Below are 12057 nucleotides of genomic sequence, written 5' to 3' on the forward strand. Positions count from 1 at the left end.
CAGAAAAGAAATTAAATAAAGCAAATTTAGTTTTGCCGAAGGATTTTTAAGACTTTAAGAATATAATCAAGTATCAAATGATTCACAGTAATTATGAATTCTGGTAACAGCAAATTAAAAAAAAAAAAAAAAAAACCAACATGTGCAATACACCTCCCACCTTGAACTTGTAACCCTTACCCAGACCACACTTTTTGGAGCTTTCCTGTGGTGAACTGGTGAAGTTCTACTAAAAGCAGCTTTCTAGTTGAAACAGGAACACAATACTCAGATTAGCTACCAGCAGAGAAGTCCCTGAAGACTAGATTCAAAAGATAAGGTTGCATCAACTTATATATGGAAAATTATCTTTTTCAGTAGTTTACTAGAAATGCCTTCTTAACCTAAACATCTAAATTACAGAGCTACTGTATATTAAGACTCTGAAACTTAATTAGAAAAAATATTTCTCATTTCCCATAAGCAGACAAAGCTTTGTATTTAAATGCTAAGAACACTTCTTTCTATCAGAAAGCCAAAGCAAACAAAGTGAAAACTCTTATCTAATCATACCTACTTTGAAAGATTTCTGAACTTTTGAAGCAACTGTAAACAACAAAAACACTTTTTTGTGCAAACGGATCGCTGCTATTGCAAAGATAAAACCAGCTGGTCTTAACAATACAGTGATACTACCGAAAATTCAATTTACATCTGAGCTCCTCCAGTTGCCATCTGTACAGTAAAGCTTAATAAACCACTTATTCCTCCTAACAGATGCTAATCATGGATTGACAATACATAATCAAAATCTGCTCTTTAACCCTTTCAGCAAATAACCATTATTAAATCTGGTTTGCAGCAGCAGCATTAAAACAGTTGGGAGTAACTCTTACAGACATTGTGTCAGTAAAGAGTTTATTTTTGTTTTTTAAAACTGCCTTCCTATTATAAAATACAACACATCAAATGTAGTCTATTAGTTTAAAGGAAAACTGTCATAAAACTAGGTATTCCACTGAGAAATACGCAGTTTATTAATTCTTTCCTTGAAACTTTCAGTCATTTTGTAATTTTACTTCCATAATTATTTTATCTAGCATGTTAATTTGTTTTCCTTGATAAATAAATCTAAATATACACATACAAGCAAGCATATACACGTGTACACACACAATGACCGTATTTGCAGACAAATCAGCAACATACAGCAACAAACTACTTTTATTTCAATTTTTTAATGAGATTATTTTCTAAAAATAACTGCAAAAATAAGTAGAAAAAAGGTGGAATTGCCTTCTGCCTTTTAGTTACACTGTATAATTACTGTAAGCACATAAAACTTAAAATTGTATCATTTTTAGTTTCTTAGTCAACGTTAATTGTTGTTATTATACTGAAGTGAAGATATAATTAAATCTGCAGGTGTTACACATGTATGAAGGAAGTAAATTCTCACGTTCTTTGGGGAATGGGCTGTTTTGGAAGCTTTTATATTTTTTCTGAGCTTGCCAAATGTACATCCACCTACACTGTCAAAAAACCAAACTGCTACTTTTCAAATACTATTACTACAAGCAATGAACAGCATGTTTTCATAGAATGACAGAATGGTTCCATTTGGAAGGGACCTTCAAAGATCATCTGGTCCAATCCCCCTCCTATGAGCAGAGACATCTTTCACTAGGTCAGGTTGCTCAAAGCCCCATCCAACCTGATGTTGAAGACTTCCAGGGATGGGGCATCCACAACTTCTCTGGGCAATCCTGTTACAGTGTCTCACCACCCACACAGTAAAAAAAAAATTCTTCCCTATGTCCAATCTAAACCTACCCTCTTTCAGTTTAATAACCACTGCCTCTTGTCCTGTCACTGCAGGCCCTGGTAAAAAGTCTCCCTCCATCTTTCTTATGATCCCCCTTTATATATTGAAAGGCTGCAATCAGGTCTCCCCCAGAGCCTTCTCTTCTCCAGGCTGAAACACGCCAACTCTCTCAGCCTTTCTTCACAGGAGAGGTATATTCCAGCCCTCTGACCATTGTTGTGGCCTCCTCTGGACCCGCTCCAACAGGTCCATGTCTTTCTCGTACTATAGGCCCCAGAATTGTATGGAGGAATATGAAAACAAAGACTCATTCTCCATAACCAAATACGCCTTCACATGAATTCTCTGCATCCTTTTGAGTATATACATGATGAAAAAAGGCAAATACAGCTATGTATCCAGATGCTTAAGCTAACTTCTGACAAGAAGAATGGGAACAGTTGTGGGGAGGGAGCTAATGATATACTCACAAATTGCCATAAAAGCATAGAACTATTTTTGTTAATCTGAGTTCACCAAATTTTTCTTCTTTCTTCCCCCTCACCTCTCCATATAGTGTGTTTCAATTTGTTATCAATAGTTTCTCATTAGTTGCCAGTTCCCAGACTTACCAAATTTCACTCACAGTTCAATCACATTTTTTTGTGCAATTTATTTTGTTCTGAGACACAGCAGCTGACAAGTGATAAAGCACGTTTTTGTTTTTGTTTTTTGTTTTTAAAAAAAAAGGCAAGATGTTTGCCTAACTTTCATTTCTCCAAGTCTGCAAACGAAATAAAAACACAGCAAACAGACTACTATTTACACACACTTAAGTTTCATGTAAGGGAAGTGCTTTTCTTGGCTATTTGCTTCTATATTTTAGAACCAGCAATTCAAATATACAAAATCTTTCCTGGGTCTGACAGCAAAAAAACTCAAACACTTTTTTTTGTTGTTCACCTTCACACTCCTAGTCACCAATTCAAAAGTAGGCCAATGCATACTTTGTTACTGTGAAAAGAAACTAGGCAGTTTTCAAAACCTGTCAAATCCTTACTTCTACTTTCTGTAGAAAGCATGATTTACAAATCCTTTAACATCTTCCTCTTCTTTGCTCAAGATTTTTTTTTTCTCCTCCACCCCCCCCCCCAAAAAAAAAAAAAAAAAAGGAAAAAACTTAAGTGTAGATCTCATCTACAAAGATTCTTCTGCTAACCACAGTATTCATCAACTCTAGTATTCCTGTAATGGCAACATCTCTCATAAACGTAACTTGTCATCAGAATTTTGGTCAAATTCTGAGGCCTCTCTTCTTAACTTTACCTTAACTCTCTAGAAAATTTTGTTCAGCCTTCTGCTCAGCTGATCTTTTATTTTATATCACTTGTTTAATTATAGCCATTAATAAATTGTTCAGTTACAACCACATAGAAAATTTTTAAAAAGTATTATCTGCATAACTTTCAAGTACTGTGTCAACATTCTACATTATTTGTTTCCACGGGTGAAGTGGTACTGTTAGAATTCCCCACCACATTTTGGAACAAATAAAAAGAGCCATCATTAGGGATGAAAAGAATTTTGTATTTGGGAGTAGAAATTAGTATCCTCGAGAAACTCTTATCTCAAATGGCATGACTTTAACAGAAAAACAAACAAACAGGAAAAAAACCAAACCACCTACAACTCACAAAGTACAAGAAATTATTACTTGCCACTTGTCCTAATCTTTCCAAGCTCTCCCTTGAGCAACCTATTTGTTACAACTGAATGCATACTGAGGTGCCATTTCTTTGTTTGGATGGAAGGGTTGTTATTGCTTCGTAACAAAGAAAGTATGTTCTGTAGGCTAAAGAATTGACTGTACCCACAAAAATGTTAGAGATGACTAAGGATATGTTTTTTCTTCTTTTTCAGAGATTTGACATTTTTCATCCCTCACAAAAGGATTAAGTAACTTATAGTTGGCCATAAACACACAAGCAGAGTAAACCAGTACATTGAGTTAGTACAATCAATCAGCCCTTAAAAATAAGCTTGCTGAGAGAAAGAGATCTACACCTGGCTATTATTTCCCTTGCGTTTAAGGCCTACAGGAAAACCAATCAGAAAGCAGAAATCTTTCTATAAATTCCTTCTGTTCTTCTCCAATTGCACATTTAAAGGGAGAAAAAGTTATGCATGTCAACTTGACCATTTATGGAGTATTTTTTTCATTCTACTGAGTAAGGCACTTTTTTATTCAGTATTCATCCTGATTGTTCCACAGAGTAACAGGTCAGCTGTAGCCAGCTAGCAGCTCTCATTCCGTGGTTGTAGGTCTAGGGAAAACTACCCCTCCAAGTAGGATCTAGACTTGTTTGTGGGTAATAACTCCCAAAACATTAAGGAGGAAGAAGCCCTCATAACACTTGAGTGTTCAGAAAAGTCAAAGAGAAATTTTCAACGAGCAACGGTTGTTTTCATCTATGTACCCATATTCTCAATGGGATTGCGTCTCCTTCCCAAGGAAAAGGACTAATTTTAAAAAAAAAAAAAAAAAAAATTCACAAGTCAGAAAGTTAGCAGGTTTAGTTTTTTAAAGCCCAAGATATGGGTAATGTTTAAAACTAATTAGATACTATACCCCCTACCCCCTGCAAAACTGGAAGCTTCTTCTAGGAAGTTTCAATGCCTTCCTTCAGGCACAGGGAGGCTGGGAAGGTAGCAGTCTTTCAGTTTCAATACGTCCCAGAAAAAAAACATTACTTCATTAAGAAAAAAACAACAGAGTTCAGCTTTTATGAAAAGAAAGCTTTTCCATCAAAACTGGCTCACCTTACAGAAGCTGGCACTATACCAATGTATTGCAGAAAGTTTCACAATGTCTGATGCCTGCAGACAACTCTAAATCCTAGATACAGTCTTCCTGTTTTTACCTATTCTTGCAAATTACTTAATGACTTTCTTAGTTGTGCCTTTTTTTAAATTGGTTCACATTGCTGCTCCTCACTTCAAAATAGCAGGCTATCTTACCTCCTGTCCTTACCTGCTCTCATATCACTGCCTGCTAAGCAATGTGTTCACTAGAAAACTGTTCTTTTGACCTTTAATTCACTTGATCCCTCCTATTTAATAGATCTGCTCTCTCCACATGAACCTACTCGTTCTTTGAATTCAGCAGATGTTGGTGCTCTTACCATTCACGTAAATACTGTAGTAGTCAGTAGTAGTCACATGTAGTGGTTTTAATAGCTTCTCTTTCCACACTGTACAGAAAGCATGCAACTGTACACTTGAAGAAGTACTTCTAAAACCTGAGCCTTTTAAATTTAATCTTAAGAATTATTTTAATCAGCATGCAAAAATGACTGATTTAGCCTTTTTTTTTCCCCCGTATTGTCAGTGCAAATTTTATCTTTACTGATTGTAAAGTTACCTCTGGGATGAGGGCATGAAGGTCGCTACTGAAACATAAGACTCCACTGTATGACACAATATCATGTCTGGGATCTAAACAAGGCCCTTGTTAACCAACATATCTCATTACTGGACATAAACTTACAATATGTCTTTACAAATTTAAGTATGTTATTTGCTATTTTCAGGGTATGAAGAATTGATGGTTAATATGAGAAGCACCAAAATAATAAACTTGAAAAATCATTTCAAATCTATTTCAGATTTTCCTCTCTTACTTTATGTACCTGACAGACAGTAAGTACAATAAAAGTTAAAAACTATGCCTGAAAGTTGCATCTGTGAGCTAAGCAAAGCCAGTCAGACTTTCTGGTTGAATCTCTACCTATTTTAGTTTTCACTGTTAACTTTGCCTAAAGCAAAGTAGTGGAATAAGACACAAATACTTTTTTTTTCTTTAGTTATCCTGAAAAAAAAAAAAGCAAAAATTGATGTGAATGCAAAATTCTTCATTTCCTAATAGTCTAGTAAACTATCTATTAATAAAACAAGATAATTCATGCTCATCACGTAGCAAAATATCACACATTCTCTGACTATTCAAAATACTTCTCAAAGTTGCTAAAATTGACTTTGGAATCAAAACTCTAAGCACAATCTCTCAATTAATTTTAAATATTCCCTAAACTGTATAATATCAGACATCAAAACTACTAAAGGTATACTGAAAGTGTGCAACACACTAAAATTACATTCTATCATATTTATATTTCAAGCCTACAAACAAAGCAATCCAGAAAGAATGATAACAGTGTTATCATGGACATTAATTGTTAAATACCTACTCAATAGTTAAGCCTGAGGTCACAAAAGGAATTGCACATCTGGACCAAGAATCTAAAAGTTTTAGTTAAGCCTGTGCTTAATGTCTTGCTGAAATCAGGACCTGGATGCAGAATTTAGCACTAAGCCATACAGTACACAACATTTTCCTTTTCCCTATATGATTCATGCTTCTCAGAAAATTACCAGAATGCTTATTGCTACAGCTTACTTACTGTGATGAATGTGGTCAGTTCTGTGACATTGCTGTTTTGCAACCTGCAAACAGAAAACAATTAATGATCAGCTGAGTCATCCTTTCATCAAGTAACTTTTACAAGGACAAAGACAGACACAAACAGAACGGTAACATTTCTCAAAAAAATGCATCTGTGAAGTATTTCCAGTGTACTGAAAACACTTTGTTTCCCAAAGCCAGATATGAAGCCATTAAAACAAGAATAGTTTAAGCCCAATGTTATGTAATCACACTTTTTTTGTTTGCAACCAGCTGTTTAAATACACATACACATTTTACTACCCTTACTAAATTGTGAATGATACAGTACAATGTGTTCCCCTTTGACATACACAGTAAGTCAAAGGAATCTTTCTGTTAAACTGCAAAAAGAATTCTGGCCTCCCAGAAACCAATGGGAATTTTCAGTTTTGTTTATACAGAACCAGAATTTCATTCCATTACTGATGCTCTCTAGCATGAGGATTTCAAATTCTCATGCTACAAGAATTCAGGAGCATCTCTATTGTCAGTACAAAATCCACACATATTTCACTGAAAATTTAAAACTAAAAATAATTTTTGAACACTTGTTTGGATTGCTTTCTTCCCACATTTTTTTTCCCCTGGCTCAATCAAGTTTTTCTAAACACATAGTTCATACACACTGTACAGGAAATAGGAAACAGCATAACAGATGCTGTTATTTGGAATTTGGAATACAAGCATTTCAGGAAAATGCTACTTGCTATAGTAGTAGAAATCTGGTATTGTTGGGGTTTTCTAATAATTTTTTTTCACTGAAGACTAGTAAAGAGTCTGAAATTTTACAGTTCAATCTTTTAAAAATATCTCTGTAGCATTAAACATATACATGCTATACAATATAGATGCTCTCTTCAGCTACACTGATGGACAATTTTAACTGTGCAAATATGCATAACTACCTACATATCCAAAAAATGCTACGGTAAAATGGCATTTCAGGGTTTTTTTTGTTGTTGGTTTGTTTGGGGCTTTTATTTTACACTGAACACTTATTTTAAAAATAAATGTGTAAAAAAATGGACCTTTTTACTCTAGAGTTTTTTCTACAGCATCACACTGATGGGAGCATAAAGCTGGCCTATCTTACAGTGGCACAGTCAAGAAAACATACTGATAAATTTAGACCAACAAACTTCAGTCATCTACATGAGCAAGAACAACTTTTACAGAGTTAGGTAAACCAAGTAACAATTTAAATCTAGGTATCTAATTACATCAACAACAGCCATAGCTTTTTTAAATTTAATTTTAAATTACAACCTGTAAACGTGTGGGCGTTAACAGCAACAATTGCTTTTTTGTTTGTTATGGCCACTACTGTCAAAGTACACTCCCGGGCCTGCCAGGAAAACAATAGGTATTTTTCTCCCTTGTCAAAGGACAGCCAGGAACAAATCGTTCCTCTTAACAGTCAGTGGCAACATCATCAACCTATACAGGAAAGGAATCACATTTGTTCTGCCAAGGAGAAATCAAAACATTACTGTTTCCCTTCTCTACCCTACTGCCATGCTTTGACAACAGCAAAAAAAAACCCCAACCTACTAGACCAGAAACAAGAAAGAGAGAAGTGATGGAAGGAGATATGACACAGTAACTACACCATTTGAAAAGTGGGATCAAAGCATTTGAGAGAGGAAAAGCTTAAGAAAGAATGTATTTTGCTACCATCCTGCTGGCTGACTAGAACCCTGAACTGTCCTTCAGAAAGTAGAAAACAAAGGCGTATTTCTTCTTCTAAGTTGGAACCATGGTATTTCCTGTATTAGCTTAAGCTCAAGTACTTGCTGCCTGTTATAATTTTGCACATACATTCTACTTCTGACTACATCTATACCTGTGGCACTGCTAAGTTTTGGTTTTGGTAACTAACCCTGAAGGCATTGAATAGCCCACCAAAACCTGAACCTTGGGACAAATGTTAGAGGTTCAATAGAGTTGAGGACAGTGAAAACAGCTCTAAGTTCCAGCTTCCCATTTGCAAGGAACAATAACCAACTACCTTACTGGCAGGCAGAGCATACTGCACAGTCACAGCTTCCTCAGCCCTGAATACTATATCCCATGAGAAGAAAATGTTTCTCTATAGAAAAGTTACCCAGATCCCTAAGGATCCAACCGCACTGGAAAAATAGCCTACTTGTTTCCCCAGGGTGACAACACTTCCAAAACAGAAGAAAAGACCGGGAGGAAATCTTGAGCAGTAGATTCAGCCTGATGCTCTCTGACAATTTGTTGCTTCAACACATTTACTCTACCAGCTGCTGACTTCTCCTCTATACTTTGTCTGCTCTGACTGGATGCAAGTATGTAAACCAAAGAGTGAGGAAGGAGAGAGGGGCTTTTGTCTCTTCTCTATCCTTAGTACATGAAAAGGGTCACTACTTGGAAAATCCTCTAGAACTTTACAAGAAATACAAAAACTTGTAAACAAAGAAGTTTCTGCAAGACATTGGAATATGTACTTAAGAAATTGTAATGCAAAAGACTGCACAACTGCAAGCACAAACAGGTAAGTTTTAAAAACAGGCTTTACTATGGCTCCAATACTTCAAGGTCTGCGTATGTTAAGTATTATTCCCAAAGCAAAAAAATTCCAACATTAGCCATGTGCATAAGCAAAATCACTTCATACTGTCTGGAGCTATCTCACAGCTTCACACCGCACAAATTACTTCAGATCGTAATGTAATATATATTTCAACAAAGCACATTCGTATTTTCTTAGCTTTCTTTGACTAAAGACCTACTAAAGTAGGTCTTTAATCTCAAATGGTACGATAAACATTTCAGTCCACCTTCAAAACTCATAGAAGACCTCAAAATCTGCTGCCTATGTAAGCTTTCAGCCTTCTGTACTCTGATACTCATGTTATTAGAGGTCATGTTCCATGACCATTCCTACCTTGAATACCCTGTGTACTTACATGAGCTAAAAGGTACCTCTCCATAGGCAGTTGAGCCATAAAGTTGATTGCACCTGAGGGAAGGGGTGGAGTAGGAGGGTTGTCAAATCTAAGTTTGGAAAGGGGTGATAGAACATGAAATCAGAGTTTGAGATAGATGAGCAGAGGTGTCAGGAAACATCTGGGAGATGCGAGGATGAAAAACCAGGAGAGGAAGGCTCCAGAAAACATGCAACTGTGCAATACCACCAGCAGGTGCTGGGGTATGCAAATAGGGTAAATTTCTTAAACTCTTTCTTGAAATACTTAACAGAAATACAGGAGCATAGCCCTCCATTAAAATATCATATGATATTATGCAAATCACCCAGCATGAACATGAGAGTATCACATACTTTCATTAGGCTAAATAAAAAGTCTGTATTCAGCAGGAAAATTTTAGCAGTACATTCAAAATTACAGGTAATAAAACTATCTTCCTCCCAAACAGTGTCAACTACACATAGTCAAGATTTTAGTAAAGGTCCAAATCCAAGAATTTTACAGATTGGGAAAGTAAATCTGGCTAGATGTATACACACAAAACTACTTATCTTTTCATAAGCCAAAACTAACTTCAGTTGGACAATTTTGTATCACACACAATTGACTGACAAATGTCCTGTGTCTCTAATACTCTCCCCCAGGGGGAAAAAAAAGTGCATCTTGATGCAACTGCTATAAACCTGAGCAAATAAATTCAGTTTTTAAGAAAAACAGAGTTGTCTATTACATTTACGTAAGAACAAATCTAACTAGAAATTGTCCAAGCAGCCAGGGATCAGGTTAGGAAAGCTAAAGCCCCGATAGAATTAAATCTGGCCAGGGACATCAAGGGCAACAAGAAAGGATTCTCTAGGTATGTCGGGGATGAAAGGAAGACAAGGGAAAATGTGGGCCCTCTCTGGAACGAAACAGGAGACCTGGTTACCCGGGACATGGAGAAGGTGGAGGTACTCAATGACTTTTTTGCCTCGGTCTTCACTGGCAAGTGCTCGCACCTCACCGCCCAAGCCGCAGAAGGCAAAGGCAGGGACTGGGAGAATGAAGAGCCGCCCAGTGTGGGAGAACATCAGGTTCAAGACCATCTAAGGCACCTGAAGGTGCACAAGTCCATGGGACCTCATGAGATCCATCCGTGGGTCCTGAGGGAAATGGCGGATGAAGTTGCTAAGCCACTCTCCATTGCAGTTCAGAAGTCGTGGCAGTGCGGTGAAGTTCCCACTGACTGGAAAAGGGGAAACATAACCCCCATTTTTAAGAAGGGAAAAAAGGAAGGCTCGGGGAACTACAGGCCAGTCAGTCTCACCTCTGTGCCTGGGAAGATCATGGAAGAGAGCCTCCTGGAAGCTCTGCTAAGGCACATGGAGGACAGGGAGGTGATTCGAGACAGCCAGCATGGCTTCACCAAGGGCAAGTCCTGCCTGCCTGACCTAGTGGCCTTCTATGATGGAGCGACTACCTCAGTGGACACGGGAAGGGCTACAGATGTCGTCTATCTGGACCTCTGTAAGGCCTTTGACACGGTCCCCCACAACATCCTTCTCTCTAAACTGGAGAGGTATGGACTAGATGGGTGGACTGTCTGGTGGGTGAGGAGCTGGTTGGATGGTCGCATCCAGAGGGTGGTGGTCAACGGCTCAATGGCCAGATGGAGGTTGGTGACGAGTGGCGTCCCGCAGGGGTCCGTATTGGGACCGGTACTGTTTAATATCTTCATCAGTGACATAGACAGTGGGATTGAGTGCACCCTCAGCAAGTTTGCAGATGACACCAAGCTGAGTGGTGCAGTCGACACGCCAGGGGGGCGGGACGCCACCCAGAGGGACCTGGACAAGCTCGAGAAGCGGGCCCGTGTGAACCTCATGAGGTTTAACAAGGCCAAGTGCAAGGTCCTGCACCTGGGTCGGGGCAACCCCCAGTACCAATACAGGCTAGGGGATGAAGGGATTGAGAGCAGCCCTGCCAAGAAGGACTTGGGGGTACTAGTGGATGAAAAGCTGGACATGAGCCAGCAACGTGCGCTCGCAGCCCAGAAGGCCAATCGTATCCTGCGCTGCATCCAAAGCAGCGTGGCCAGCAGGTCGAGGGAGGTGATTCTGCCCCTCTACTCTGCTCTGGTGAGACCCCAGCTGGAATTACTGCGTCCAGCTCTGGAGCCCTCAGCATAAGAAAGACACAGACCTGTTGGAGCACGTCCAGAGGAGGGTCACAGAAATGATCAGGGGGATGGAACACCTCTCCTATGAAGAAAGGCTGAGAGAGTTGGGGTGGTTCAGCCTAGAGAAGAGAAGGCTTCGGGGAGACCTTCTTGCAGCCTATCAGTACTTCAAGGGGGCTTATAAAAAAGATGGGGACAGACTTTTTAGCAGGGCCTGTTGCGACAGGACAAGGGGGAATGGCTTTAAACTAAAGGCGGGTAGATATAGACTAGATATAAGGAAGACATTTTTTATGCTGAGGGTGGTGAAACACTGGCACAGGTTGCCCAGAGAGGTGGTGGATGCCCCACCCCTGGAAACATTCCAGGTCAGGTTGGACGGGGCTCTGAGCAACCTGATCTAGCTGAAGATGTGCCCACGGCAGGGGGGTTGGACTAGATGACCTTTAGAGGTTCCTTCCAACCCAAACTATTCTATCATTCTATGATTCTAACTTCCCATTTCTAACTCAAGTAAACAAACAAATGCAAATACAATGCAACATGTACAAAATGCATCACACACTGCCCTGGTTCATTCTCCCACATGCTGTACATGTTTACAATAAACAAATTAGTAAGTTAATCAAAGACCACTGTCCATTCTTCATCAATAAAG

At 38.6% G+C, this 12057-nt stretch overlaps 1 protein-coding gene across 8 annotated transcripts in view; it reads right to left on the bottom strand.

The window, feature by feature from the left end:
* Nucleotides 1-12057, bottom strand: part of BAZ2B (bromodomain adjacent to zinc finger domain 2B) — a 168901-nt gene that overhangs the window by 122902 nt on the left and 33942 nt on the right. For all 8 annotated transcript variants that reach the window (XM_076343263.1, XM_076343270.1, XM_076343267.1 and 5 more), the window contains one exon: nucleotides 6244-6286. The gene's annotated coding sequence lies outside the window, so the exon portion shown is untranslated. Of the gene's footprint in view, nucleotides 1-6243; nucleotides 6287-12057 lie in introns of those variants that run through there.

This window comes from Aptenodytes patagonicus, chromosome 6 (assembly GCF_965638725.1).
Source record: "Aptenodytes patagonicus chromosome 6, bAptPat1.pri.cur, whole genome shotgun sequence".
In the NCBI taxonomy this organism is placed as follows: Eukaryota; Metazoa; Chordata; class Aves; order Sphenisciformes; family Spheniscidae; genus Aptenodytes; species Aptenodytes patagonicus.